The sequence below is a fragment of the Leopardus geoffroyi genome, chromosome B3 (assembly GCF_018350155.1).
Source record: "Leopardus geoffroyi isolate Oge1 chromosome B3, O.geoffroyi_Oge1_pat1.0, whole genome shotgun sequence".
Lineage (NCBI taxonomy): Eukaryota > Metazoa > Chordata > Mammalia > Carnivora > Felidae > Leopardus > Leopardus geoffroyi.
In genome coordinates, this window is record NC_059337.1 from 121,895,559 (window position 1) to 121,918,724 (window position 23,166).

General features: G+C 55.4%; 1 long non-coding RNA gene across 1 annotated transcript; it reads right to left on the reverse strand.

Annotated features, from left to right (window-relative positions):
- Window positions 1-16,623: 16,623 nt before the first annotated feature.
- On the reverse strand, window positions 16,624-21,929 carry LOC123582318. Its single transcript, XR_006704313.1, has 2 exons — window positions 21,488-21,929; window positions 16,624-16,837 (listed from the first exon to the last, which is right to left on the reverse strand). It is a non-coding gene; the product is annotated as an uncharacterized LOC123582318 (long non-coding RNA).
- Between the last annotated feature and the right edge of the window lie 1,237 nt (window positions 21,930-23,166).

The following is a 23,166-nucleotide window of genomic DNA, read 5'->3' on the forward strand; positions in this document are numbered from 1 at the left end:
TACACACCAAAATGTTCGTGGTGATAGTTTTTAGGTGGTGATTCTTATTATAGACTTTTGCTTCTTTTCTTCAGCAAACATGTATTAAATGTATAAAAAGAATAAACAACAGGTGTATTGGTTTGATCTGAGAGGATAAAGGGAAGGGGATTTGAAAGAGGTCAGACTGTGGAACGAACCACAGGCAACTGTCCCCTAAAAGCCAGAGCAGGCTATCTGCTCTGTCTCTCGTGTCACATGCTGGGCCCAGAGGGGCGAGGCTGACTCTCGACTTGGCATGAGAAAGGCACCAGGGATCTTAAGTCAGAGCAGGACAGAAAGGCTGTCAGGCCAGGTAAGGGCAGCTGCGAGTGAGACTCTTGTCATCCGCGTATACTGAGGTGACAGTGATGTCAGGAGGCCAGTCCCGGAGGCAGTGGGTGCTGGCATCCCGTGGCCCACTCCCACCTTGTCTCTCAGGCCTCCGACTAGAAATCTGGCTCAGTCATGCCGGAGAACTGTGAGAGCCGCAGACGCTGATTTGCCCCAAGGGGCAAGTTTCAGCTCCTCTTCTCCTGAGGGACGGGGTGGGCAGAAGGCATTCTCAAGGTCAAAGAAAACGTCATGCAGATCCTTGTCCTCAGCCAAGGGCACACTTCCCTGTTTCCTTCCCCCCACCTACATCCAACACACAGGGGGCAGACACCCAGGCACCTGGGCAATCCGGAAATCTGAGCGTCTCGGATTGTGGGGGTGCAGGGGCCTGAAGGGTCATGCTAACGTTCCCACCGTCCCTCCATTTGAGGGACAGACAGAGGACAGAGCGGCGAGGGCACGCCCTGGCTCATCCCCAGCCAGCTAATCCTGCCAGCTGTAAAGGCAGAAAGAGGGCAGAAGGAGAACAAAGAGAGGCCGAGGAGGAAGGGAAGGGAGGAGAAAGCGGGAGCCCGCTCTCCGCCTGGCCACAGCCACCACCCACACGGCCTTGCCTTGCTCCTCCGTGCCCCTCTGTGAACACACAGGGAAGCACTGGAGGTCAAAGAGGAGGGGGAGGCCAAAGCTGGGGAGGTGGGCATGAAGTGGGGGAGGGACAGGAGGCGGGTGACGGGGTGATGCAGTCAGTGCCTGGTAATAACAAGAAAGCCGAAGACTTAGTTGCATTTTTGAGGCCACGAGACCTTCGCAGAAAGAAAAGCACCACATCACAAGGTTCTGATTTGCCCTACACTACAGTCTGGGCCAGAGCACTGAAGCGGTGCTGTCTTTCTGCTGCCTCCACACCAAAGCAAAGCAAGGGTGCCTCCAGGGTGCTGACCCTGGTGGAGGAGATCCAGGGGTCAGGAAGCATGGCCACGAGAACTGGGTTGCATGCACTGTAAGGCCTCAGAGGAATCATCTCTACAACACCCCCGAGGAGAGGTTCCTCCACTCTCTGCTTGAATGCCTCCCGTGACAGGGATCTCATCCCCTTACAGATATATCATCTCCCCAATCCTGGGTTTCAATTCCCTCTTGCTAATATTTCTGCTACCCTTTCCCTTAAAAAAAAAAAAATGTGTTTCCCATTCCATCATCTTTATAGAGAAGATCAGTGACAAATAACATCTGGGTATATCTGTCATCCACGAATGCTAAATTAGCCCTCACCCCATGGGTGATTCTAAAAAGCTGATTCTAAAGAACTCCCTATTTTCCCTCCCCCCATCATCACTTTCCAAAAAAAGTGTTTTGCCGGTGGCCCTTTCTGCAAGCCCGAGCCCCAGGTGGGGTGCAGCGGGCTGAGTTCTGTTCTTGCCGTCGCTGTGGCGCCTTTATTCTTGCCCTTGGTTCTGTGCCCTTCCTCCAGCTTTGAATGTGTCCTTCTCCAGTCTGAGCTCATCTGCCGGCTCTGCCGAGATGCACTTCATCTCGTGGGCTCCTCCCCTTCTCCTTCTCATCAAGACCTTTCATGATTACACAGAGAATTTCGTCTTCGAGGGCGTCCCAAACCAGCTCGACATTCTTTTCAGGCTCCTCAATAGGATTGCACCTGCCTTGTTCCTCCGGGTTTTAAAGGTTTTCCTGACCCCGAGTTAGATACACCACCCACTTCCTCTCCGAGCCTCTGTTTCTTTGAAGTGGGGAGAGCGTATTAGTATCCTAAGGCTGCCGTAACAAATCACCACAAGCTGGGGGGCCTAACACATCAGACATTTCTTCTCTCACCGTTCTGGAGGTGAGACGTCCAAAATCAAGGTGTCAGCAGGGCCATGCTCCTCCCGAAGGCTCGAGGGGAGAATCCTTCCCTGTCCCCTTCCGGCTTCTGATGTTTGCCCGCATCCCCGGCCCCTCCTTGGTGTGTAGACCAATTACTCCGATTTCTGCCTCCACAGGCACATGGTTTCCCCCCTGCTTGTCTCTCTGTGTCCATATTTCCGTCTTCTTATAAGGATATTGTCTTTGGACTTAGGGCCCACCCTGCTCCAGTATGACCTCATCTTAACTTGATTACATTCTCGAAGACCCTATTTCCAAATAAGGTCACATTCACAGGTTCCTGGTGCATATGAATTTGGGGAGGATGCCATTCCTCCCACTATACTCCCTCACCCTCTCTCCTTTATTCCCCGCTCCCACCCCCAAGAAGCTTTCCTGGCTCAGTCAGTGAGCCAGACTCTTCACCAGTGACGTCCTGCCAGTCTGTCACATCTTCATCATCTGGACAGCTACAGCCTTTCCGTACTGCTCAGCCTTGGGCCAGACGGAGCGTGGCTTCCCAGCATGGATATGGGAGCTTGAGAATGTCACTTCACCCCCTCTGGGCCCCAGTTGCCTGGTCTGCAAAGTGGGGATAATAGTATACAGGCTAAAGAGGATTGTGGTGGTGATTGAGCGAGTTACTCTTTGTAAAGAGAGAGGCGTGCAGGGCACACACGCGGCCACAGAAGCATGAGGTGGCGTTTCTAGACTTCATCCTTTCTTTTAAGCAAGGACTGCTAGAACGGCTTCCTAACCAGCTGCTCTCCGGCTCAGCCTCCAGCACCTAGTCTGTCCTCAAAACACAGATCTTACCCTGTCACCTAAACGCGCCCCACTACCCTCAAGTTAAGGTACAAAAACTCTCAGCAGAGAACACAGGACCTGTAGCAAGGCTGCTCTTACCTACCAGCGCGCATGCGCGCGCGCACACACACACACACACACACACACACACACACACACCTCGCTCGAGCCACGGCTGTGACCTGACTGCAGCTCTCCGGAATCAGCAGGCTCTCTCCTGCCTCTGGGCCCTTCCATGACGGCTCCCCTCCCTGATGTCTGCTGCTTCTCCCTCGAGATGGAGTCAGCTCTGTCCACCACGTCCAGGATGCTGACTCCCGCCCCCACCACCTTCTAGCCCCGGTCAAGGTTCTGTCTTCAGGAGCCCTGCCCTGTCTCTGCCCCATCTCTTGAGCTTCTCGGGGACCAGGACTGTGTCCTTTCTCTGCCTCTCCAGAACAGTCCCTGCAGCGCACAGATGAAGCATGTGGGAATAAGTGATACCGTATTTCCAGACCCCACCAAGGAGACTCCTCTGATCTGCATTCCTCTATTTTCCATTTGACTTAACACCCGCTTGTCTTTATCGGGTCCCTGGGACCTCCATCCCCTGCCAGCCCCAGAGCTGCCTCCTCTCTGACTTCCAGCTGTCCTGCAGCCTTACCTGGCATTCTGGGCTTCTGTGAACAGCCTCCCTTGTCCCCCAATCTCAGCTGAACTTGTTTCCTTTCTTCCCCTGCTTGGGCCGCACAGGGCTGTCCTCTCCCTGGGCTGCTATTTGCTCCTGTAATTGGATTATCTGCGTGCACGTGCTGCTTGGGGACGTGTTTACGGGAAACTGTTCCGTGGCACAGCGGTGGCGTGGAGTTGGGTGCAGCTGAAGAGGACCCGGGAGCCCCTGGGGGAGCTGGCAGGCAACAGAGAGCCTAAATGGGGGCAGGCTTGCGCTCAACCCCCACCACCGCAGGGCAACACCCCAGGGCCCCCCTCGGTGCTTGCCAGGGCACTCAAGCCCCTTGGGGCTTTTTCCTGGCAGAGAAAAAAATGGAAGCCTTTCTCCTGGGGTGTTGCCCATGGGAAAGACATCTCAGGGCTGCTCCAGGGCCTGTCCGCAGGCAGAGAGAAGAAAGGCCTAGAGTGCCCTGGGCTTCAGAGGCCGGAGGAACAAGGGCGACGGAGGGTCCCCTCCTGGCAGGGACGCTGCGCTGGGTAACAGAACTACCCAGAGCCCCAGGCCCTGGCTGGGAGGACCGTCCTCACGGGCAGGGGAGGAAGGAGCAGGCCTGCCTGTACTCACAGCGCCCAGCAGCAAGGCGCAACCCCAATCTCTTGACCCATTTTCCAGTTGCCAGAGGGCCAAGAGTCTCAAACTAGGGTCTTCCCTCCATCCCCCAACTCCAAAGCCTCGGGGCTTCTCTTCTGGGTAAACGGCACCCCCGGCCACCCGGCACCCTGTTTTCCAAGTCAGAAGGCAGGCAGTCTCCTTTGATGCCTCTCTTCCCCACTGCCACTGAGCTGGTCACGGAGTGGTGGGTGTGGCCTAGGGACCTCCGCTCCCACCATCAGCTGCAGCTTAGGCCCTCCGCCACACCAGCCTCTGCACAGGACTGCTCTGACAGTCCCTTCGCTCGCCCATGCCGTCCCTCTTTCCAAATCACAGAGCAACCACCAAGTCTGGAGACAGAAGTGGGTATGGACTGACTCCGCAGCTTGTGGCTCTCACATAACTATCCACGACACAATGATATTACCCGCGTTTCCAGGTTCTCTGGCCAACGCTGCAGTCTCCACCTACTAGCCTGAGTAAATGTGCTCACTCAAATTTGATTTTGTCTCTATCCTGTAAAAGTCGTCCATAGATAACCATGGGAGCTGGGGGAAAAAAATGTCCAGAGGGGTGCCTGGGTGGCTTAGGTGCCTAGTTGAGCACGTGGCTCTGGATTTCCGCTCAGGTCATGATCTCACGGTTCGTGAGATCGAGCTCCGCACGGGGCTGCACACTGACAACGCGGAGCCTGCTTGGGGTTCTCTCTCCTTGCCCCTCTTCCCCTCTCTCTCTTTCAAAATAAAATTAAACATTTTTTTTTTTTTAAGTCCAGAGGTGTAGCTTTGAGGCATCCTGGGCTAGACGGCTGTGCGTCTAAGGAGGTGGGTACCTTTCTACCTACACTTACTGTACATTTCTTCGGATGGGACTTCCTCTCTTCTTTTTTGACTCTTAAGAACACCCCTCCTTAAGAATTCCCCAAATTCCCAAGCTGCTGAAAGTGTGTCCCCCTCTCCCAATAGGGCATCTGTGGAAGCTCCCTCAGTTTCCCTGAGAAAGTTCAGCCCCAAGCCTTCCTTCCACGCTGCTGGCCAGCGCCGGCTCCTCTGGGAGGTAGTGACCGTTGGCTGCGGCCCTAACCAACTGGAAGGCTGGCCTGGGGCAGCTCCCAGCACTCGGCCTGGTCCACGAGCCCAGGGTAGCTGCGGATGCCATGGGGAGGCCCATGATAGGACCTGCGCCCAACGGAGAGCAGAAAGTCCCTCAGTCTGGAGCCCCAAGGGCAGCCCCAGCCCAGCTTTCCCGCCCCGGCCCCTCCCTTCGCGCCCCAGCCCCAGCCTCCCCTCCATTTTGTATTCCAGGCCCATTCACTGCTTTAATGAAACTAACCATTTTCTAGCTGCCCTGTGCTCCTCCCTGCATTATTCATGGGCCTCACTCTTTGCTACCCACAGGCACAGGCTGATCTCATGCTCCATTCAGAGAGTGAAAAAGTAAAGGCCCTGGTGAAATCGTGCCCCTCCCTGCCCCTCCCACTCTTCCTATTCTTCTCTGCCCTCTTCTTAAGTCAAGAAGGTCAAGAAGAGGGTTGTGATGGCCACGTATGCCTCTCAGGGTCACTGGGATCCTTCAGTCATTTGCTTCTCATCATGAGATGCTGCCGGCTCCATGGGCCTGGCTCTGGACAGGCGTCCCAGACACCTGAGACATGACCTTGGGGAAGCCCTTTTCTACAGAGTGGCCTCAGTTTCTCCCAATGTGCTCACAGCTCTCACGTCTGTCTTTCAAGTGAAGGAAGTCCCCTGGGACCACTGCACCTAAGGAGACCACAAGAACGTGTCTTCTTGGTCATTGTCCAGCCCCCAGGGCCTTGTTCTCTTCCACTCCCCCCACCTCCAGGGCTGGTCGCAGGGCAGGGCTGTGTTCCACACTCCCTGGTTCTCTTGTCCAGTCTTCCCTGCACCCTCCCCAGGCCCAGCCCAGCCACCCAGCCCAGCTAAACACCCGGGGCACCAGGCGGGTGGGGCAGGTCCTCCTCCCCGAGCAAGGAGGCAGGAATGGTACCACCTGCCTCTGAGGCTCCCCAGCTGCCCGCCGCCCTGGACCCTCACAGCCTCCCCTGAGGACAAACAGATAAAGAAACAGGCTCAGGGTGACTGGGCAGCTCAGTCAGTTAAGCATCCAACTCTTGAACTCCTCTCAGGTCATGATCTCACGGTTCATGAGTTCGAGGCCCACCTCAGACTCCAAGCTGACAGTGAGGAGCCTGCTTGGGATTCTCTCTCCCTCTCTCTGCCCCTCCCCCACTTGCATGCACGCTCTCTCTCACTCTCTCTCTCTCAAAATAAATAAATAAACTTTAAAAAATTAAAGTAGAAAGAAAGAAAGAAAGAAAGAGGCTCAGAGCAGTTCATGTGAACTAAAGTCACACAGCCAGCAAGGAGCAGGGCCCAGATTCTCTGGCTCGAAAGCACGGGTTTGAGGCAACTCCGAGCAAGGGGCAGGGGGAGTCTCTTTGCGAGCATGCTTGCTGGCACCCCCCCCCCCCATTTCCTCCTTTGCCACTTTTCCGAGGGCTGGTTCAGGAGGGCCTGGGCACACCACGCCCAGCTGGCTGGGGATGCGCAGACCGGCCTGCCCCAGAAGGACCCAACTGCTAATCAGAAGCACTCGTATCCAGGAGAGCAGCCTCCCTGGCTTCAGATAAGCAAAAACAGCTGGGAGCTGCCGAGGCTGGGAAGCTGTCAGTGGGGAGGGAGTCGGGGAGCCAGCCAGCCAGTAGGCTGTTATTTTGAGCCTCTTATTCTCACCTTCTCAGACTTGGGCTTGAGCTAGGGCCTTTCCCCCAAGCTTGTCCTGGCTACTGCCTCTGGGGAAGGGCCTCCTGGGGCCTCTGCCGAGCCCTGAGTCCAGCACGATTTGGGGGAACCCCCTCTCTGTGAGTAAGGAAGGGAAGCTGGTCACAGGCTGCAGAGGTGCGGGGGCTCTGGGGTCATTTAACAAACAGAAGTAGCGGAGGTCTACCTTTTGAGACCTGCAGGCCCACGTGGGGCCAACTGTGAGGACAGGGCCAACGGACAACCCCACCCCCACCCCGTGACGGCAATAGTAATCAGCCACGGGGAGTGGTCCTGCGGGCGATGTGAGGTCATGGACTGTCAGGCCAGCTGGGTCTGGAGCGATCCCAGCTCTGCCCATTAGAAGCTTAGCTATGCCTCTCTGAGCCTCAGTTTCCTCATCTGTGAAATGGTGATGATGATGCCTACCCCGTAGACGGGGAGGTGGGATATTATCGAGAGAAGGCACGTGAAATGACTGGCGGAACGTCCAGCTCAGTTGGTGCTGGTATGGCTCTCTTCCCTTCCTCCTGTTTGGGCCTGCCCCTGCCCAGCCTGGACGTCTCTCCCACGCAGATCTGTCCTCTCCCGGGCTATTTCTGTCTCTGGTTCTAAAGGTCAGCGTCTTTCCCGGGATATGGCAGCTGCTGTCTCTTCCCCACCTCTAAGTGGCATTAGTCCCATGCCTGGGAGGAGATGGGGGTGGCCTCAGGTGACGGTGACGGGCTCCCTGCTCCCTCTCCTTCACCCAGGACTGTTCTGGGCGGGCCCACGCCCACGTTGGCACGTGGTTTTCCAAGGCTGCCACTAGGCCCAGAGCATGGACAGTTACTGACTGACTCACTGACAGCAGCCGGTGGCCAGAATGCTCTCACGGCTCCTTAGCACTGGGGCTGCTATGAGCTCACCGCTGACCCCCTAGGTCTCTCTCGAGCTCACCGCTGACCCTCTGGCTCCAAGCCCTCCCAGGCCCTCCACAGGGGCTGACGGGCTTTTCCTATAGGAAAAGGAGGGAGGGATAAAGCCTTCCTACAGAAGGCTCAAAGGAAAGGACCAGAAGAGGCAGCTCGCCCACCCCGGTAGGAAATCATCATGGTAACTTCAGGATTGTACTCTCCTCTGCTCTTCACTCCTCCCTGCCTCCAGCTGCCTCTGCCCCCCTCTCTTCTGCTAACCCGTCCTTCTGGGGTCTGTGGTTGGGGCCCAGCAGGAAGACTATACTCTAGAAGCCCCCACCCTCAGGCAGCCAGGAGGCTGGCCTTGCACCAAAAGTGTCCCTTGCCCCCAGCGCTGGTGGGGGACCAGACCAGCACCCTGTGTTTCAGGGAGGAGGGAGAGGAATTGGTGAGTGACACACGCCTGTAATCAGAGCTTCAGGGGCACCTGGCAGCATCTGCCTATTGATCTCAGGATTGGGAGTTCAAGCCCCACGTTGGGTGTAGAGAGTACTAACAAACTTAAAAAACGCAAAAACACTAATTCAAAGGGATACACGAACCCGTATAGTTATTAAAAGAAAAAAAGAGCTTCAGCAGCCAGACAGTGACAAGGGTGGAGAGCTGTGGGGAGGGGCGTGGCTTTCTCCAGTGGCTGCTCAAAAGATTCTAGGACACTCATAGCCCATCAACAGCCCACAAGCACCCCTAGGGGATATGACTGACCCGTCCTGTCCTCACAGCCCTGGCTCATGGTTACCCAGTGTCAGTAGATTCACCGTTTCATTAGTCCTAACAACAGTTCCCTCCTAGGGAACATGCTGCTCCTGTACATTTTCAGGTAGAAGTTCCTCCAAGGCACCCACAGTGTGTCCTGACCCAGGGGCAGGGGTCTGAGGGCCAACCCTTCCTGCCTACCCCACCCGGGGGGTGACCTGTCCAGAGGGCCCAGGACAGGGAGAGGACGGAGCTGCCCATGGCCTGGGCTGGGGGGTCTGACAAGTGCGGTGAGGTCTTAGCAGAGGCGGTGGAGAGGGAGGAGGGCTAACTTGGTGGCCCCAAACCTAGGACAGGCTGAAAGGAGGAAAAGGCAGCCCGGACCTGGGGGTGGGGGTGGAGGGGGGGAAGGAGCAGCTCCCACTGCTCCCCAGGCGCAGCCGCAGCCAATTTCTACTCTTCCTGGCACCCCTAATCTCCTCCCCTCACCCACCCACTCCGGCTGCAGAGCCTCCTGGAGAGGAGCAGGGACATAAAAGCAAGATAAACAGCACTGAAGGGGGCTCCAGCAGAGCATTCCAGAGCTAAAAATAACAGGGTCAGCTGGCTGGAGGAGCTAGTGGCCCCCAGCCCGCCCCCCCCCAACCCTCCTCCACCCCTCCCCCTCCCCCACCCAGCCAGGTGGCCCCCAGCTCTCAGCCCAGCCCCCAATCTGAATGCTAATCTGCTCTCTCCGTGCCCTTGGTCCCCTTCCCCAACCCTGTCCCCAGGTGTGGTACCACAGCCAGCCACCCCACCAGCTGGAGAGCCCACCCCAGCCAGCCACACTCCACGGCAGCCACGGGGGAGCTCAGGAGCTGACCCTCCCTCCTGCCTTCTCTATTGTTATTTTGGACTGAATACAAGTTTGCAGCCCTATCAGCAAAGGCAGGGCTCCTTCAGACTGCAAGGATCTTGCTCTCCCTACAAGCACACCTCTCCCCACCTTGGTGAGCAGTGCCACTCCTATAGATGATAAGGGAGGGGAGAACATGGAGGAAAAAGAAAATTCCAGAGAAAACTCACCATCAAGCACTACTAAGTGCCAGGACGGGGCTAGACTTGTCCTGTCCCCATTCTCACAGAGAGCAGGGATTATTATATCCCCAATTTCCTGATAGGTAACAAAGAACCAGTCATCAGAAGTAGACCAGAGATAGTGATGGTGGCCCGTGGCCTGGGGCTGCCTCCACCAGGGGGCCGGTCCTTTCTCTCCAGAGCTGCAGACCCGTCAACTCTCTCCCCTCCCGAAGCTCAGGGGGACCCACTGCAGTAGCAAAACAGTCCTGTCTGAAGGGTTAGCTCACCCCCCGCCCACAGCGGGGACCAGGCAGTGGGGCTGCCTTCCCCCGGGGACTTCAGGGTAGTCCTCTCCCTCTGCCCGCTTGCTGCTCTTCTGGGGGGCACCCCCAGGAACAGGAGCAGGGCGGGGGGCTGGGGTTGCCCAGATGGCTTGGTCAAGGACAACCTCCTCCTCACCCCGACGACGGTGCTCTTAGGGTCTCCCGGTAGGAATCTAGCTGGTAAGTGGAGGCGTTTGAGGGGACCGCGCCAGGCTCCAGAGGATTCCCTTTCCTGAAAAGCCGGGAGACCTCAGACAGGCCTGCACAGCATCAGCCTGGCCCCACGGCCCCACCCATGCTGGGGTTTGCCCTCCTGCCGGCCATGGGCGGGGAGAAAACAGAGAGGTCCAGCCTGAGCAAACAGAGCAGGCTTAGCTGTGACTGAGTTGCTGCCTTTAGCGGGCCAGCAGAGGGGTTTTTTTGTTTTTGTTTTTTTGGCAGGTCCTGGGAGGCAGTGGCTGATCTCCTGAGATGCAGGGATGCTAGAGGAAAAGAGGTGTTCACAACTGTAAGGATTCAGTCTCCTGGGTGACTGGCTCCCCGGTTGGGGAAGCCCCAGTATCCTGCCAGCCTTGAATACATCTAGTGATGAGAGGCTCATCCCTGTGAGAAAGCTCTGATTGTTAGCAAGCTCTTCCTCGTCGTATTGAGCTAGAATCACCATCCCTATGCTTATCATCTGCCCTTTAAGTTACTCCCTTTCCGCAGGAAGGCCTTGCAAAAATAGAGTACTGTGTCTAGATGATTGGGTCCAGGCATGCTCTCAAGTGCTAGAATTGGGGGGAACAGCCACAGGAAGAATTAGATGACCCTAAACCACACCACACTGTTTGGTAACAACACTCCCCAAGCTCTGCTGTCGCGACACGGTGTCTCAAAGACACCCATGAGCCAGGTGCCATTCACACAGGGGCTCTTTATTTAATCAGCAGCAGCAAAACCTCCTACTGCCCAGCCCGTTTGGACTCTGGAGGAAAGGTTCTCATGTGTCCAGTAAACACAAGGTCTTTCTGTGACGGCGGCTGGGCGTGGCAATGTTCACCAGGTTTCTTGGATTGCTCAGACCAGAAACCTGGGCGTCGGGAGACTTGTCCCATTCCCTACCCTCAGCCCTTCATGAACAATCCTCTCAGCCCAACCCCAGCCGGGTCTCATTTCTACCCACTTTTCTCCACCCTCCATTGGAGGATGGGGCTTTCCACCCCACCCCCAATGCCTTCTCCACCTAGAAGCCAGAGCACAGGTCACGCCCTGTCATTCACATGTGTAAACCTACCAGCTGTTGTCAGCACACTTCAAATAACCAGATTGGTCACCACGGGCCATACGGCCCTCCGACACCAGGTTCTGCAACACCTCCTTGACCACTGGCCTCCCAGAAGCATGTCAAACTTTTTCCTGCCTTGGGGCCTTTGCATTTGCTGGTCCCTCCCCCTGCAACAACATTCCATTAGCTCTTCACATGCCTGGTTCTTTCTCAACCTTCAGGGCTCAGCTAGAGTGTCATCTTCTCAGAAAGGCTTCCCCTGACTGCCCTATCTAAATCCGATTCCCTTTTTCACTCTCTGCTATAAGCCTTTTTCCATTCCATCTACAACGCTTAACAATGTATTTACTCTTTCACTCTTTCATTTATATGATTGTCTGTCTACCACACTAACATGTGAGCTCCATGAGAATATGGACCCTGTGGGTCTGGCTCACTGCCCCACCTGCTGTGTCCCACACTGGTCCTGGCACCTGTAGGCACACAGAGAGTATTTGTTGAGTAATAAATAACACTGTTGCCCTTGTCCAGTCTCCAGGGGTATTTGGAATCCAGCTCTCCTTGGAAACAGCAAGATGGACAAGAAAACCACTCAATGGCCTCCTGAACCCCATCAGAGGAGGAATGCATAAGAAAAACTGGCAGGGATCACCTAGGTGGCTCAGTCGGTTGAGCGTCATGATCAGATCATGATCCCAGGATTGTCCCCCTCACCCCTCGTCGGGCTCCTCTCTGAGAGTGGAACCTGCTTGAGATTCTCTCTCTCTCTCCCTCTCTGTTCCTCCCCAGCTTATGCGTGCACACTCTCTTTCTCAAAATTAAAAATTAAAAAAAGAAAGAAATACTGGCCTGTTTTCATGGTTTATCTGTTTATTCATCCACTTATTAACTCTTTTAGCAAACTCTGAGTGCTTCCTGACAGCCAGAAACTGCTCTAGAAACAGAAACCTCAGTGAGCTATACCAAAGTCCCTTCTTCAAGGACCTTACGCTCCCACAACCAACATTTGATTTTTTTTTTTTAAGTTTATTTATTTATTTTGAGAGAGACAGAGACAGCATGAGCGGGGGAGGGGCAGAGACTGAGAGAGAGAGAGAAAGAGAATCCCAAGCAGGCTCCACACTGTCAGCACAGAGCCCTATACAGGGCTCGAACTCACGAAACTGAGAGTCAGACGCTTAACCAACTGAGCCACCCAGGCACCCCTCGACATTTGATTGTAAACAAGTAACCAGAACAATGACAGGGAAGGGTTCGGCAGAGCCTAAAACTGGGTCTTGGGAGGAGAGTGTGGGTTAGCTGGTCTGTTAGAGAAGAGGTCCGTGGACTGAGCGCGGGGCAGACCTGGATACGCATGAGCTCCCTTGGTGCCAGCCCGGTTATCCCCAAGTATTAAGACGTCCTGGGTAGGCAGGCAAGAGCAGGTGGAAGGGATCAGATAAAGCGTGCCCTTGGCCAGCTAGTTCCCCTTAAAAGTGACAGGTAGCTGTGTCCCTGTGAAGCTCCGGGTCCACTGAGCCTTCAGAAGCGCCCGCAGCCTCAGCCTCAAGGCGCCTGCGCATAAAGGAGAGCAGCAGACTCCTGCCCAGAGCGTGAGGGCGACACTGCTGGGCCCTCTGCTAAATATCCACCCGCTGGGTCTGCTTACTTAAAGCGAGAAGGTGCCTGCAAACCAACCACCCTCACAGGTAGCTGTGTTTTAGGGCTCAGGAAACAGGGCTCCACCCTGTATTTAAACTCTTAAATACAGAGAATAAACTGAGGGTTGATGGGGGAGGCAGGGGGAGAGGGGAAAATGGCTGATGGGCATCGAGAAGGGCTCTTGTTGGGATGAGTCCTGGGGGTTGCATGTAAGCGATGAGTCACGAATCCCAAAACCGAGAGCACACTGTATACACCGTATGTTAGCCAAGTTGGCAATAAATTATATAGAAAAGAAACTTAAAAAAAAAAAAAGGTTTCACAGCAAAAACAAAAACAAACAAAAAAGCAACAACAAAAACCTCTGCCGTGAGTAAACCCGAATAGAACTGGCTTGTCTGGTGGCTCCGTTGGTAGAGCGCACACCTCTTGATCTCGGGGTCGTGAGTTCGAGCCCCACACTGGGTGTAGAGCTTATTAAAAAAAAATAATCAATAATAAATGAAAACAAATAGAACTGCAATGAACTTGTGATACCTGATTTGGATGCTAAGATGACCAAAAATAACAAAAGCAATCACACACACGTAGGTGACAAAGTCCCACAAGGTGTGTGCTCTCACCCCTACAGCTTTGTCTTTGCTCGGGCTTCCTGGGGTGGTGTGCATCCGGAGGCCTGGTGCGCACTTTGGGTCGAGTGCATCTCTCTCTTATTGGTTGCACGCACTTTTTTATCTCTCCCTCTTTCACTTATTCATTCACCAAACTTGGGCATCCCCACCGTGATCCAAGTCCTTAGTAGGCTCTACGGTGGGGAGCAGATAGACTGCGATGGTACAAGACAGCCCCCATCTCAGACAGTTCATGTCCCTGTCTCCTGCCTTGGGGAGCGCGGCCCCACCTACCTGCTGCCCCGGGAGATAGATGTTCTAGATGCTTCCGCGTCATCAGCTTTCTCGCACCCAAGCACCTGATGTAGTCACTTCTACCTTTAAGTAACTCTGATCTCCTCCCTACCTCCCGCTGGTGCCCTAGGTCAGGCCTTTGTCTTTCTCCTGGATTGCTGCAACACCTCCCCCCCAGCCTCTGGGTCCTACCACCTCATGTACCCTCCAGAGGCCCTCTATGGGCACAGCCATGTTTAACAAACACATCTGGTCCAGCCTTTTCCCACCAAAGGCCCACAGGCCGCCGAGAGTCTGTCTCATCCAGAGAGACAGAGAGTCTCATCCAGACAGACAGAAAGTCTGTCCAGCTGTATGGCCCTGTGACACCTGGATGGCCCCTCCCTCCACACTGGACTGGACGAGTCATGTGCTCCCAGAGGTTCTGGTGGCACCTCCCGGGACCCTGTCTCCCCTATAGAGTGCTGCACAGATCCTCTAGCACTACCGATGACACGCTGGGCCAAGGCGACCCGTCAGATTTTTCCTCCTCACCGAGCTGGGTAACCATGTGGTGGCAGACGAGGCCCCGCAGAAGGAGCCAGCCAGCGCCCAGCGCAGGCAGCAGCTGGTGTCACCATGGAAACCACGCACAGCGCTGCACGGGGCCGGCCTTTTCACTCTGCCTTTTTGGCAAGGCTTCCTCAGCCACCCTGAAACCCATTCATCGGGGTGAGCCAGGGCCTTGCCCCTGCCCCCCACCGCCCTTGGTCCTCTTTGGCCAGCTCTTCCTCCCCCAGCTCTTCCTCCCCTCTTCCTCCCCGGCTCCCTTTCCCAGCCACCCTCCCCTCTGCAGCCTTTGCCAAAGCGCTGGGAGGGGAAAGCTGGGCCAAGGAAGGACTCAGATTTTCAATTCTAAGCAGATTTCCCCTCCACAGGCAGCGAGCCCTTTCATGCATTTTTTCCCCTATTATCATAAACGCAGGAACTTGCATCAGGGTGAATGAGCAGAAACTCCTGTCTTTGTCAGAGCCTTGGCAGAACGCCAGGCATAGAATGACCTAAAACATTCAGAATTAAATGGAGCTGGAGAGGGGGTGGAGATCCCTTGTCTTGTCGTGAGAAATGGAATGGTGGGGGGGTGGGGGGTGGCCCTTGTCTCTGATTATAATAATAGTGCTCGCCATGTGCCCAGACACCGTGCTAAGCAAGCCCTTTGCACAGATTCTTGTTTAATCCTCACAAAACTCCTATGCCCTATTTATACCCCCCTTTGTACAGATGATGAAACAGAATCAGGAATGTCAAGGAACAGGCCTGAGGTCACACAGCAAATGAGTGGAGGGGTGGGATTCGAACCCTTCAAACTCTGGAGCCTAAACCACAACTTCAAGGTCACCTTCCTTCGGCCGGTTCCTGGACAGCTCCGCAATCAGTTCCCATCCCCATCCCAGACCCTCCAGACCCTCCTCCTACCCCATCCCTCCCCTCACTCTGCAGCTCCTTCCTTCCCATTTGTCAGTGTGATTTTGCAAATCAGACTGATTTAACTACTTCCTGCCCCAAAATTACACCTAGAGAGGACACCCCCAGGCAGAGGGAAGAGAGGCTCTTCAAGATCCAACCGGGGCATGTTTGCACCTCCTGGAGGGTAGAGACCTTGCCCTCTGTAACCCTTCATGTCACATGTTTGTCTCTGGCATACAGACTCTGACACATAACAAGTGCTCAGTAAATGTCTAGTGCGTGCTGTGCTGAATGTTCCACGTCCCCCACTCCAGGTTCACAGTCCACCCTTTGCTACCCTTTCTGTGCCCTGGAGCCTGACCTCTACAGGACGTTGTCACGGAGCTCTTTTGCTGTCTGGCTTCTGGATGGATTCAGCCAATGGGAAGCTGCAGCAGGAGGTAAGACGCAGGAGACGGACATGGGGGTCTTTATCCCCCACTCACTTGGAACCATGGGTTGGCCTTGGCTCCTCTCGTCCACCAAAGGCCACGGCTCCTGTCCTGTCATCCTATCCTACAGCTCAGCCGGGCCACGCTCCCTCAGGCCCAGCCCCTACCCTGCTGTTAGCCCAGGGAGGCCTCGCCATCTCTTATTAATTCTCCTTACCGTGTCTACAACTTAGAAGTGATGCTCTCAAGCAACTTGCCTGGATCGGCCTGGTCCCTTCCAGGACACAGACAAATGCAGGCCCCTGCTACCTGCCGCGCCCTCTTGTAGGCAACAAGATACACAAAACCCCGGGCCTCGTGGAGTTCACACAGAAGACAACAGCCAGCAGACAAACAGAACAGATCCTAGGTCAGGAAGTGGCGAGTGTCGTGAATGGGGCAGCACACAGATGAAAGAGTGAGTGAACGTCATCACTTAGGTGTCACCACTAGACTTTAGAAATGGTCTGGTCTAGGGGCGCCTGGGTGGCTCAGTTGGTTGAGCGTCCGACTTCGGCTCAGGTCATGATCTCATAGCCCACGTCAGGCTCTGTGCCGACAGTTCAGAGCCTGGAGCCTGCTTCAGATTCTGTGTCTCCCTCTGTCTCTGCCCCTTCCCCGCTCATGCTCTGTCTCTGTCTCTCAAAACTGAATAAACATTAACAAAAATTTTATAAAAAAAAAAAAAAAAAAAGAAATGGTCTGGTCTAAGCCCCTACTCGACAAATGAAGGAAAGGAGGCCCAGAGAGGGATGCTCAAGGTCTCACGGTGGTGAATTATTGGTAAAAGTTGGGTGGATTCCAGCTGTCCTTGACTCTTCCATAGCCGTGGCCAGAGGGGTCTAGCTCAGCCCATGGAAGTGGTAACAGGTGGATGCGAAGGCCTTTGAAGTTCCTTCTGGTTCTTTCCTTTCTTTAAGGACAGTCTTCCAGAAGCAACAGCGGGAGCAGCAGTGGGTTTGCTGGAAGGCTGAGGCAGCAGGGCAGAAAAGAAGGTGTCACCTGGCAGGAACAATGGGAATGTCTCTGTTCCCCCTCGGGGGCACCTCGATGCCTCCCTGCACAGAGGGACTGTGGGCCCTGGAGCCCCCAGGATGCAGGGGTGGACAGGCCTGTGGAGCAGGGTACTAGGGCTGCAGCACGGGGGGAACCGGCGGAGGGCTTGTGCTGTGTTTGGGAGGGTATTGTCTTTTTGTTGCTGACCAAGCCTCGGCCCACGTGCAGGGCTTGGCTGGGAATCTGCAACTGCCCTGGTTGACTGGGTCATCCGTTTCCCACCCGGCTTACCATCTTGGCATGCCCCCAGTGCCCTACTGGGTGCAGGGAAACCACAGTAATCACGTATTGAATCCGCAATATGCCAACCGCGGTTCATGCGTTATCTCAATACGTGGTCATCTTTGCAACTATCCTATGAGACCAGTTATCCTCCCCCATTTTGCAGATGGGGAAACCAGTTCATCAGAGTTCTGTGACTTGCCTCATACAGCAGGAGGATTCAGCTCAGACTTGTCTAACAGGAAATCCTGGGTTCTTGCCCCATACCTTCACAGACTCCTGCCAGGGGGCTTCCGGGAATCTTCCAGCCCATCAGCCCACTCTCCCAACTGGCCCAGGGCAGGGGCTGTGGGTTGTACCCCTCTCCCCTTTCCACCCCCTCCTCGGCATTGGCCTGTAGAGTCTTGGGCCAGTGCCCAGCGCGGCTTCTCTGCCATGTGGCCGTGCACCAGGCTCTTGGCCCCCAGGCCAGGCTGGGGTTGCCATGGCAATGCCCTACCCTTGGACTGCCTCGTGAGCCCAAAAGCCACTGGAATGTCTCAGAAATCCCACCCTTCAGGCCAGCATCCAAACTGCCTCTCCCAGACGGCCACTCTCATTATGAGCAACAGGAAAATCTTTTCAGGTCGTGTCCTGATTTTCAGTTTGGAAAACAGATGGCCACCATTGTGAGGTTCCCATCCGCCCTTTATTTTCCTTTTCCCTTCCATTCTGTGCTCTTTCTCTCAGCACCCAGTAGTGCGTGGTGGTTGCAAGCAAGGACAGAGCCTGAGCTCAGATTTCAGTTCCTCCACTTCCCAGCCATTTGACCTTGGACTCATCCTTGGGGCTTGATTTCGTTGTCTCTCATAAGGATCATTAATCTTACCCGTGTCCTTGACTTTTGTGCAGATCATCCTGCTTGCCTTCCTTGTCACTCTCGTACAGACCACTTCACCTATTTTGTTTTGTTTTGTTCTGTTTTGTTGGTTGTAGACTCTTTTCCCTCTACTAGAATGCAAGCTCCATGAAGACAAGGATTTTTTTTTTTTTAATCTGTTTCCATGGCTGTGTCCCCTGTGTCTAGAGCAGTGCCTGCCCACGGAGGGTATTCAAAAATTATTTGTGGATTATAAGTGGATGGATGGAACTAAACAGGCCAATGGCACAGGAGTTTTCAGACGCTGATTCTGAGGCACCCGGGACTGTACCAGGTGGCTGAAGCACCTGGCATGGGGCCTGGCCTGTGGTTAGTGCTTGAGGTTGGCCGATGCTATTGTCTTGTTCCTTTCACTTTCCTCCACCCACACCCGTACCTCGGGCCTCCCAGTGACGCCCTCGGGAAGCCCTGTTGGGAGCCCGCAGAGGGAAGCCTTGGCTGAGGCAGCATCCTGAGCCAGAGCCGGCCAGTCCAGCTACGGACACATCCCACAGGGACAGCCCCTGGCTGCCAGGCCTTTCTCTTCCCTCCTCTCACCCACGCACGCACGAGGGAGGTTGAGTCAGGACGGAATGCTGGGGAACAGTAGCCTCAGGCCACCCACACTCTTGCCGCCCAGGCAGCCTGCTCTGCCCAGGACTGCTACAGGAAGGACCCCAGGCTATGCAAGCCGCACAGGGCAGGGGACCTGGGAGCAAAGAGCTGCCCTTCCTGCCTGGGGTCCCCGTGCAGACAGCTGGCAGGCTGCAGGCTCCCCGGGGCCACTTTCTCTTTCCATTTTCTCCACCAAAGCAGAAACAGCCAGGCCAGGGGCTGCTCCACCAGCTCATGGAGATGGGGGGAGCGGGGCTGGGGTGTCAGAAAAACCAACCCTGGGCATGGGGAGAAAGGGAGTTCAGCACCTTCCTGTGCCCCACATCCCTGTGAGTAAATCTCCACTAATGATACTCCCTTACATTCCTCCAGCAAGGATACTTTCCAAAGCATCGTCATGATTATTATCTCACTGGATCCTCATTCTGGGATGGCGGGGGCGGGGGAGGGGGGGATGGAAAAGATGGGAGTTAACAAACAAAAGAAAAAATAATTCCACCAGCTTAGAGGCGACCAAAGCCAGGGCGCGAGCACTTTGTGGTGTTTCTGTCTTGCCAGACTTCCTCACTGTCCCCAGAGGTCCCGCTTTGAGCAGGAGAGTCCTGCTCAATCCCTGTCCACTAGGGGGAAACTGAGGCATGGGCCTGGCAGGACCTGGCGTGGAAACATGGCTGGCACCTTCGAGACACTCCTAAGGAACGGGATTGGATTCGCTGGAAGAGTCCGGTGTGTCAGGGGCTGGCATGGAGAGGAAATGACTTCCGGGAGGGGAGACAGAGCCTTCAACAACCTGGAAGAAAGGCTGGTGTGCACTCTCATTTTCTAGAGAGTAAATAGCTGGCCTAAAGACACGGAGCTAGCAACTGTGAGAGCGGGAATTCTCAGCCAGGCCTGGATTACTCCGAAGCCTTCTCGTTGGTTTCGGGGCTGGTGGCTACCCCAACTGTGGCACCTATCCACAGGCCCTGCACACAAGCACTCCCCTCGCAGGCTCTGTCCCTCCCTGCCCGAGTCTCCCCAAGGAGATGTGTGCTTTTGTGTTCCGTTTCAGTCCTGCCCCTCATCTGTACTCCACGTAATAAATGTTCCTGAACACCACTACATCCCAGACGCTATTCTAGGTACTAGGGACACAGCAGGGTCACACAAGACAGAAAAAAATCTTTGCCGTGATGAAACTTTTGTGGAGGGAGGGGCGGGGACAGACAGAAAGGAAGTAAACAAATAAAAAAGATAAGCCCAGATAGCCGTAAATGCTGTAAGGGAACGAACACCGAACACCGAGTAATTACACGGAGAATGACTGGCAGTAGGATGTCAGAGACAATCTCACCTAGGAGGTGAGAGTTTATCTCATTTCTGCTAAGATTAGGGCCAGTCATGCAGAAATGGGAGTGAGGACAGAGGAGGTGGGAACAAGCCCAAGGTAGGGCTCAGTGCCAGGGACAGTCCCGGGTCCCATGTTGTCCTAATGTCATTTGTAATAGTCCCTCCTTCCATGGTCAGGAGCGGCCCATTTGAAAGACATTACCAACGACGAGGGGTTGAATTTATTTTAAGTGCGGTGGGTAGCCACTGGAGGAAATCATGTGATTGATGTCTTGAAAAGGCCTTGCAGGCTGTTTCCTGAAGAATAAATTACAGAGGCAACAGGGCAGAAGAGCGAGGCCAGGGGGTGGCTGCGACCACCCAGGCCCGCCGTGATGTCCCCTTACACTAGATTGCAGTGTGGACGTTAGGGTGCAAACAAGAGTGTTGACCAAGGCCCCCAAAGATTTCTCAGACTCAGGCCCTGAGGGAGACTTGGGCACTCCTGAGAAGACCCTCCCTCGGAGCTCAGGGCCCTCTCCTCACGGTTCTATTGTCTTGATTGTGCAGCCCAGAGAGTGGGAAGGGCCAGCCCCCTGCCTGTGCCCCACCTGCATCCAGCCTCTCCCAGGCCCGACCTGGCCAGCCCAGCACCAGCCAGCCCACCCCTCCTCCCTGCAGGAAGCCGGCTGGCAGCGCCTGCTGTGTGACCTTGGGCTGCAAAGTCCGGCTTTGCAAAGTCAAAGTGAGTCACTTCCTCCCTGGGGCCTCCCCCAGAGCGGGCAGCCCGTGGCCGTTCCCTGCCCCCTTGCCGCTGGCCCGGGACTGGCGCTGGCACGCACGCGCTGCTCCGTATGCTAAGTGCTCTCGCTGCGCCCGCCGCCCCGGACGCTCATTTGTCACCCGCTGCTGACTCAGCACTTCTGGGGAAGGCTTTTCCCTTCGCCTTAGAGGAGGAGGCCGGGAAAGGAGGCGGCCTGGCTCTTCCCTCCCTCCGACTGTGTGTGTGTGTGTGGGTGTCTGTGTATAAGTCTGAGTGTCACTGGGTCTGTGTGTGTCTTTTGTGTGCAGCTGAGTCTCTTGTGTGTGTCTTTTATGTGTGTTTTTATGTGTGTGCCTGTCCGGGGGGGGGGGGGTCTTTGGGTGTCTGTCAGCCTCTTTCCTGTGTGTGTGCATGTGTGTATGTGTCTGGATGTTGTGTGTGTGTGTGTGTGTGTGTGTGTGTGTGTGTGTGTGATATGTGTGTCGGGATGAGTGTGTGTGTGCTTCCCCATCACCACAGGCCTTTCCCTCCTCTCTCCCTCAGTCCTGCATGCATCCCTCAGACCTCACCTTACTCTCAGAGTGACCCCCACTTTTCCTCTCTAGTCTCCCCCAGCTCCCGTCTGCACCCCCTCTGTCTCCTGCCTTCTAAACACAGGACCTCAGTGATTTAAAGCACAAGCTCAGGAATCAGACAGATCTAGGTTTCAACCTCAGTTCTGCCCTTGCCAGTTGAGTGACCTTGACTGAGTTACTCACCTTTCTCAGCCTCAGTTTCTTCACTTATAAAATAGAAGTGCTCCTATCTCCCTACGGAAGAGAGAATCTCGTGATAGAGCGTGCTGCAAAGGGGGCCTGTTATTTCTTCTTAAAGCGATGGGCCCAGTGTCAGGCACACAGCCAGAGTCTAATGAGCAGCACTTAAGAACAAAAGCACTGAGCGCCGTCTCCTTGGCTGCTGGGGAAGGGAGGGGTGTGGGAGCCAGTGACCTGGATTGGGAGCTGGGCAGGAGCTGTCTGCACGACAGCTACTGCGAGGCAAGACAAGTGGTGACCTGATTTAGTGCTGCTTTGGGCAGCCAAGGAGGCAAGGGAGGAAGTCACGGGAGAGGGGCTCGGAACTGCTAGTCCTGGCCTTCCCCAGACCAAGTACTGCCTGACGCCCCCAGCTCCAGAGAGGGCCCGAGGAGAGCAGGACAACTCCTCCAGCCCCAACCCCAGAGCAGCCTCCTGCTTCGTCCCTGGGAACCCCCCCCACATCCATTTGCTTGGATCTTAACAGACGTGTGAGGGGGGTTCTTAGCATCCCCATTTTGCAGCTGGGCAAACTGAAGCTTTGGGAGGTTGAGCTCCAAGGTCGCGGCACTAACACGTGGCAGAGAGAACCCCGGCGATCCAGCTCCTAGCCCAGGACTCCCTGGATGTCTGCACCACCCGGCCGCTTCCTGCACACACGTCTGCACCAGCGCACACCCTGGTGGGCCCTCCCTCTCTGCCCGCAGGCAGGGCTCCCACACAGATTGGCACCACGCCCTCCCCAGCGCCAGCTCCTGGAGCAAATTCTTCCCAGAGCCTGCCAAGCCCTGTTCCCCTTCGTTGAAAGTAGGGCTTTTTTCAGAAGGTTTAGTATTTATCGTCTCGAGGCCCGCAGTGTGGACTGTCACTCCATCCGCTTGCTATGTCTAGCAGGAGATGTAAACCGGCTTGGGAAAGGGACACAGGGGACCTTCCCCGACTGGCAGGGGAGACGGATCAGCCAGCCCCGCACGCACTCCAAAGGTGCTGCCTCCGCTCGGTTCTGGCTTCTGAAAGTGGGAGGTGGAGCCAACTAGAAAGCAGACCAGGGATCCAGGCAGGTGGGAGTAGTGAGAGTGGGAGCTCGGAGGGCAGGAGGCCCCCGTTCATGCTTCTGTTGCTAACTGGCTGTGTGGCCTTGGGCAAGTCACTACCCCTCTCTGGGCCTGAGAGTCCACATCTATAAAACGGACATTGCTCTCAGGTTCCTTCCAGCTCACACACAGTCCTAGGTGCTACTAGACCTGGACCAAGGCCAGGTCTGTGCTCTCGGGAGCTACCAAAGACCTAGATGGCAGTGGAGACTCCAGCTCCATGCCCTGTCACAGCCCTGTCTCCAGCTCGCCCTGGGAACACCAGCAGAGGAGGGGCAGGTGGGCAGAAAGAGCCAGCGTGAGGGGCCTGAGTGCTGAAGATAGGACTTAGAAGAAGTCCAGAGTATAAGGGGGCACGAGACAGCTTCTTTCACTCCTGCTCCGGGGGATCTGGAGACAGAACATTGGGTTCTCTGCTCAACCCTGGCCTGGATCTGTAGGTGAAGCCAGGAGTCATTTCCACTTTTGGGGCCTGTGACTCGTGGAGAAAAAAGGGATGATAAGCATCTCTGGCCTTCCTGATTCACAGGGTTACCCGAGCATGAGGTG